We start from the raw sequence: 7175 nt of genomic DNA, 5'->3' as shown, positions 1-7175 counted from the left end.
AAAACCAGGCTTAGTACATATATACAGCACCATAATCAAACTCATAACATAAATCCAGCACAAGAACCAAGCACAGTACATAAATACAGTACCAGAACCAAGCTCAGTACCTATATAAGGCGTCATAACCAAGGTCATAACATAAAATGCAGCACCAGAACCGCATCTCTCTCCTCCCCGGTCTCCCAGTACAACACATCCCCCGCCCAATATGGTCTAGAGAATGTCTCCCAGCACAGGGCAGGGTTACAGCAGGATGGTCAGCGAAAGAAGATTTCCAGATATCTTCACCCTGCACTAAACGCTGACACCCAGAGCCTATGACTGAAGCCAATATGTCTCACGTTTAAAATCCTCCTGCCCTATCAGTGAGCCAAATCCTAAAACAAGAACTTCACGCATTCACGCATCCACCACAATCTGAGCATCTTGCCCACTGCCAGCCCGCTGCCCTCCGAACACGCAGGGGGACTGCACCACGACTCCTATGTCACATCCGGTAGTGCCGCTGCAGTGTCTTCTAACATGGAAAACCCCAAAGAGTATACCCAGATGTGTCTGGTGAATGAGTTGACCCGCTTCAACAAGGTTTAGCCCAAGTACAAGCTGCTCAATGAACAAGGTCCTGCTCATTCCAAGGACACCACCCTAGGACACTGGCAGAATTATAGTCTTCTTGAGAGGGAGTGGGAGAAGATCGCCCAAAACAAATGTTTACCATGAAGCACACTCTTAGGAACAAGAAAGGGGAGGCCTAAGGGACAAGTATTAAAAAAGCCCAGCACGCAGCAGTCACCAAAGCCTTGGAGGGGACAAAATATACTGAGCCTACAGACTGCCCTTCCCACAGTCAGTGCAACAATACAGAAAGTATAACTCCCTCTGGGGAACTGAATGCACTATGTATGAAGCTAGGCAGGAAAACAATCTACAAATCCCTGGACCTTTACACAGGCATCCGCTCTGTCATGTCCATGGCCGCGGTCTGTCAAGGTCATTCATCTCCTGACGGACACAGCCATGGGTCTGCGAGCGCTGGCCCCAGTCTCCTCCTCAGGAGACACCAGCACTCACTTCCGCTTACTTCGGCCAGGTCCCGTAGGGTGCACGCTCGTGCCCGCTCTTAAAGGGGCAGTGCGCGCACCAGAGTTTAATGCAAAATTAGCCCATGAGTACCCTGGACTATAAGAAGGCCCTTGCTCCCATGCCTGAGCATTGTTGTCATACCCAAAGTTTGTCTATGCAAATGGTCTCCTAGTGTTTTCCAGTTCCCAGTGTTCCCCATACCTGTATCCTGTATCCTGTATCCCGTGTGTAAAAGATCTGCCAGACACAGCTTCTGTGTCGACGCCCGTGGGTAATCAGTCTGCACCTGCTCCTAAGTCTGAGAGAGTGACACGATCTTCTACCAGTCAGGCTGGGAGGCTGAGGAGTGGGAGAGCCTATCACAGCCTGGCCAGACGGAGCTAGCTCCCGCCCTCTGTCTATTTATACCTGCATTTCCTGCTCCTCCTTTGCCTGTGATTCTTTTCTGTTTCCTGGCTCTGCTGCTCCTGCTATGATTATTGACCTTGCTTCATTTTTGACCCTGGCTTTACTGACTACGCTCTTGCTCTGCGATTTGTACCTCGTGCACTCCTGGTTTGACTCGGTTCGTTCACTACTCTTGTTGCTCACTGTGTTGCCGTGGGCAACTGCCCCATTTCCCTTAGCTTCTGTGTACCCTTGTCTGTTTGTCTGTCGTGCACTTATTGAGCGTAGGGACCGTCGCCTAGTTGTACGCCGTCGCCTAGGACGGGCCGCTGCAAGTAGGCAGGGACTGAGTGGCGGGTAGATTAGGGCTCACCTGTCTGTCTCCCTACCCCGTCATTACACCGTGCTATCCTGGTCAAGTGCCGTGCTGAGCTATAGTTGTGCTGTGCTGTATTCCACGCCTGTCCTGCTGCACCACGCATGACGTCTGCCTGCTGCCCAGTCCCAGCCGAGCCTTTCTTACTACCTGCGCCCTCTTGGCCAGCTGCCATACTGTCAAGACGGTACGGCCCAGAGGATCCACAAACCCAACGTGGCAGTAAGCTCAGGCCATGGACCCCGCTGGTCAATCCAAGACCAAAATGACGTCACAAGAGATGTGGATGGATATGCTAGACCTCCGGTCTCAACAGGACCAACTCCACCAGGCCTTGAACATTATTGCACATCGGCAGGAGGCGCTAGCTGCTGTTCCTCCTACTACACCTCCTGGCAGTGTTGATCCTCAGACTACACCTCCTGGCAGTGTTGATCCCCGTTTTTCTTTGCCACTACCTGACCGCTATGATGGAGACGCGAGTACCTGTCATGGATCTTTGAACCAGTGCCAGATCCACTTCAGCCTGTATGCAAGGGCATTTTCGTCTGATGGCGCAAGGGTCGCTTTCATCATCTCTCTCCTCACTGGCAAGGCCCTGCATGGGCGATTCCTATCTGGGAGAGGCAAGGACCAGAGACTAGTGACTTCAAGGGTTTCCTCCGGACATTTCGCACAGTGTTTGTGGAGGCTGGACGAGTCTCATCTGCAGCGGCCTCCGTGCTGAACCTACGCCAAGGAGATACCTCCGTGGGCTATTATGCCATCCACTTCCGCACCCTGGCGGGAGAACTGTTGTGGAACAATGAGGCTACATTCTGGCAGGGCCTGTCTCCTAAGATTAAGGACGAACTTGCTGCTCGAGATTTACCGTCTACCCTGGATAACCTCATCCTTCTGGCCACCCGGATTGATATAAGTATCCGAGAACGGTTCCAAGTGGCTCGTCGGGAGGGAGGTCTTCCTAGTCCTGTCCCTACTTTGCAGCAACCTCTGCTGTCCTCAGATACAGATCCTCCTAAGGAGTCTGTGAGTATGGACCAGTGTAAGCTATCTACCGAGGAGAGACAACGCAGACGCACTTCGGAACTCTGTCTATATTGCGGCCTCGGAGGCCATCTTGTGCGTCTGTGTCCCCAAAATCTCCAAAGCCTAGGGTTGGTAGGAGAGACAACCTTGGGTAAAAAAGGACTTCTGTCTAAATTATCCATCCCCGTGACCATAGTGTCCGGCGAGAAAACGCATCGGGTTTCTGCGTATCTGGACTCTGGATCCGCTGCTAATTTAATTAGTAGAAACCTGGTGGATCTTCTCCAATTGCCCACTACCCCTCTGGAGAGATCGTTGGTGGTTGCATCCATAAATGGACTACCTCTGCCAGACCCAGTTATAGCTGTGACCAAGCCATTGAGGTTCTAAGTAGGAGCTCTCCACTCCGAGCTCCTTTAATTTTTTGTCTTGTCCAAGGCCGTTAACCCCGTGCTGCTGGGCCTGCCTTGGCTCTGACTACATGTTCCAGCCCTGGACTGGAACTCTGGAGAGGTTCTCCTGTGGGGCCCCAAGTGTCACAACCGTTGCCTGGTACAGATTCGTTCAGCTCAGTCTCCTCTGCCTCAGTCATTGGCACGATTGCCTGGTCATTATCCTGCATTTTCGGACGTCTTCAGCAAGAGGGAGGCGGAAACGCTTCCCCCACATCGGCCGTATGACTGTCCTATCGAGCTGATTCCTGGTGCATCCCTTCCCCGTGGTAGGGTATATCCTCTCTCCTTGCCAGAGACTCTGTCCATGTCTGCCTATGTTAAAGAGAACTTGGATAGGGGCTTCATACGGAAGTCTTCCTCCCCGGCAGAAGCCCAGTTCTTCTTCGTCAAGAAAAAGGATGGTTCCCTGCGTCCTTGTATCGACTACCGGGGTCTCAACCAGATCACGGTGAAGAATAAGTATCCATTTCCATTGATCTCAGAACTGTTTGATCGTATACGCGGTGCTAAGATTTTTTTCCAAACTAGACCTGCGTGGGGCTTACAATCTAATCCGAATTCGCCGGGGTGACGAATGGAAGACTGTATTTAACACCCGTGACGGACACTATGAATATCTAGTAATGCCCTTCGGCCTGTGTAATGCTCACGCGGTCTTCCAGGAGTTCGTTCATGACATCTTCCGTGACCTCCTCTATATTTGTGTAGTAGTCTTTCTTGATGACATCTTGATTTTTTTTCTCCAGATCCTCTGACTCATCAGAGACATGTCCGCCAAGTTTTAGTGCGTGTTTGAGAAAGATGCTCTACCCTTCTTGTGCTACATCGTTTCGAATCGAGGACTCAAGATGGATCCTGAAAAGGTAAAGTGCGTCCTGGAATGGCCACGCCCTCAAGGCTTGAGGGCCATACAGCGCTTTCTGGGATTCACCAATTTTACAGTTGACAATTGACAGTTCATCTCAAACTTCTCCTCACTAACATCTCCTATCTCTAACCCCACCAAGAAGAGCATTAACGCCAAGGTGTGGACTCCTGAGGCAGAGTCCGCATTCAATAGCCTGAAGAATGCCTTCACGTCAGCCTCTATCCTCCATCATCCAGATGTTTCTCTACAGTTCTCGTTGGACGTGGATGCCTCCTCTGTCGGTGCCGGTGCACTCCTGTTCCAGAGAGGTTCCAAGGGCAAGTCAATGGTATGTGGATATTTCTCTAAGCTCTTCCCTTCCGCAGAGCGCAACTACTCGATTGCGGATCGGGAGTTACTGGCCATCAAATTGGCTCTGGAGGAGTGTAGACATCTATTAGAGGGCGCAGCTCATCCCATCCTAATTTTTACGGACCACAAGAATCTCACCTATCTCCAGACGGCCCAACGGCTGAATCCTCATCAGGCCAGGTGGTCGCTGTTCTTTACCAGGTTCCAGTTTGAGCTCCATTATCGCCCGGCTGACAAAAATGTGAGGGCCGATGCCTTGTCCAGATCTTTCGAGACAGAGGACCCATGGAAATTCCACAGAATATTATTGACCCGTCTTGCATTGTCTCTGTCAACCACCTGCAAGTTGGGGACATTCCTCCAGGGTTGATCTTGGAGCAATCATGACAAGGATCACTCAGTGTCCCAGGTATGGTCCTGTCCAGCGTAATCAGACGCTCCGGGTTTATGCAACATAGCATGGTTCTGTGATATTTCTAGCTGTTCTCTGTTCTGTCTCTTACGTATGTCTCTCTCCTCTCCTGTCCTGTCTTCTCAGCTCAACACGAGGCTCTCATCCGCTGCCAGGGTCTCCTGGCAGCCAATCCGTTTTAAGCGGCCGTCACTTGGACCCGTTTTGACGTCCGTTAAAAACCTACCCATTAACTTCTATGTAGCCTGTGTGGATGTGAAAATGGCTGAAAATAGGACATATCCTATTTTCTCACTGGCAGTTCACATGGTTCGTTAAAAAAACAGCCGTGTGAATAGCCCCATGGAAATACATAGATTTTTATGCAGCCGTGTGGCGGTCTTAAATAAAAACAGACGTCACATGGACATTTTCACCGTTCGTGTGAATAACAGAGTGAATCCTTAACTGTCGCCACCATGACCGTGACCGCCATGACTGCACGAGAGCTACTGTATGCCGGCTCATCTGCCACCGAGGACACCATCCTAAAGAAAAAAAACAACAACACGTCTACACATGGACATTATATCTCCATGTGGGGCTGAAGAAAAGCCTCTGTCTCTTAAAGCAAAGTTGCTAGATATCTGAATTGCATGCCGCCGATCACTGTACATTATTTTCTATTTAAAGCCTGACGCATCTGGTATGAATCGAGGTTATTGTTTAAACTTGAATTTCTTCTCCCCGTGGAATGTAAGTTACTAGTATTTGTCACAAAATATTTTAACCCCTTACCCTTGCAGCCATTTTTTTAATTTTCGTTTTTTCCTTTTGTCCTCCCCACCTTCCAAAAGCCATAACATTTTTATTTTCCTGTCGATAAAGCCATATAAGGGCTTGTTTTTTGCGGGACAAGTTGTAGTTTTTCATGGCACTATTTATTTTACAATAAAATGTACTGGGAAACTATGAAAAAAATTATTTGTGGGGTGGAATAGGAAAAAAAACAGCGATTCCCTAGACAGGGCTTAACAGGAGATGAAGAAAGGCTGTCCTGGAGGCCTTCATTAGGCCCCTGGGCTGCCATGACAACCATCATCGCCCCCGATCGCGTAGTGGGGGCGCCGATGAGCTGTCAGAGGGGGATGCCCCCCTCTTTCTAACGTCTTAGATACTGCGATCATGATTGATCGCAGCATCTAATGGGTCAAAAGTTCATGAACATCACTATTTCTGGCCAATAGACCCAGGTGTCAGCTGTAATACACAGCTGACACCCGCTGTGTCCAAACATCACACTCCCACCACGACATGCTATTACATTGTGGTGTGGGCAGGGGTTAAAAAATGCTAACAAAATAAAAAGTAAAAAAATAAAGAAAAAGGGGGCAACCCCCTCAGGCAGTCTATCACTGCAAAATAATTGGTATCGCTGTGTCAGTTAAAGTCCAAACTATTCTAACGTTCTTTAACAGGTTCCCGACCGCTGGCCGTAAATATACGGCCAGCGGTCAGGGTCTCTAAAGTCCGGCGTATAGTATATATATGGCCGCACTTCAGAGACTGTGCACGCGCGATCGCGTGCACACAGCTCTATGCCCTGGCTGTTGCTAACAGCCATGGGCACTGGGCAGAATGTCAGGGGTCAATCTTTTGGCCCCTGAACATGTGATCGCTGTGACAACCAATCACAGCGATCACATGCATTTCTGCATAGAAAACAGTGTGCACGCGATCGCGTGCACACAGCCCTGTGCCCTCGCTGTTACCAACAGCTCTGGGCACTGGGCAGAGTATCAGGGACCAATCTGATGGTCCCTGAACATGTGGTCGCTGTGACAACCAATCACAGCGATCACATGCATTCCTGCTTATAAAACAGTGTGCACGCGATCGCGTGCACACAGCCCTGTGCCCTCGCTGTTACCAACAGCTCTGGGCACTGGGCAGAGTATCAGGGACCAATCTGATGGTCCCTGAACATGTGGTCGCTGTGAAAACCTATCACAGCGACCACATTTGTTTTATTTTGACTTTTCTGGCAGTAAATCTCCTGCCTCTTTTCTTCTCCTCAAACATTGTTTCAGTTTGAGGAGAAGAAGAGACTCGGGAGAATTGCTGCCAGAAGAATACAGTTACAGTTACACAAAAAATACAGTTACACTCTAAAACATTCTCTGTATAGATAGATTTCTATCTATCTATACAATCTATCCATCTATCTTTTTT

The 7175-nt window shown here is 49.5% G+C and overlaps 1 pseudogene; it reads left to right on the top strand.

Annotated features, from left to right (window-relative positions):
- Positions 1 to 335: 335 nt before the first annotated feature.
- Positions 336 to 5551, top strand: LOC142685162 (uncharacterized; annotated as a pseudogene).
- Positions 5552 to 7175: the final 1624 nt, after the last annotated feature.

The sequence above is a fragment of the Rhinoderma darwinii genome, chromosome 1, assembly GCF_050947455.1.
Source record: "Rhinoderma darwinii isolate aRhiDar2 chromosome 1, aRhiDar2.hap1, whole genome shotgun sequence".
Taxonomy (NCBI): Eukaryota; Metazoa; Chordata; class Amphibia; order Anura; family Rhinodermatidae; genus Rhinoderma; species Rhinoderma darwinii.
The sequence above is the reverse complement of the archived record's forward strand: the minus strand, read 5'-3'. Positions and strand labels throughout refer to the sequence as shown.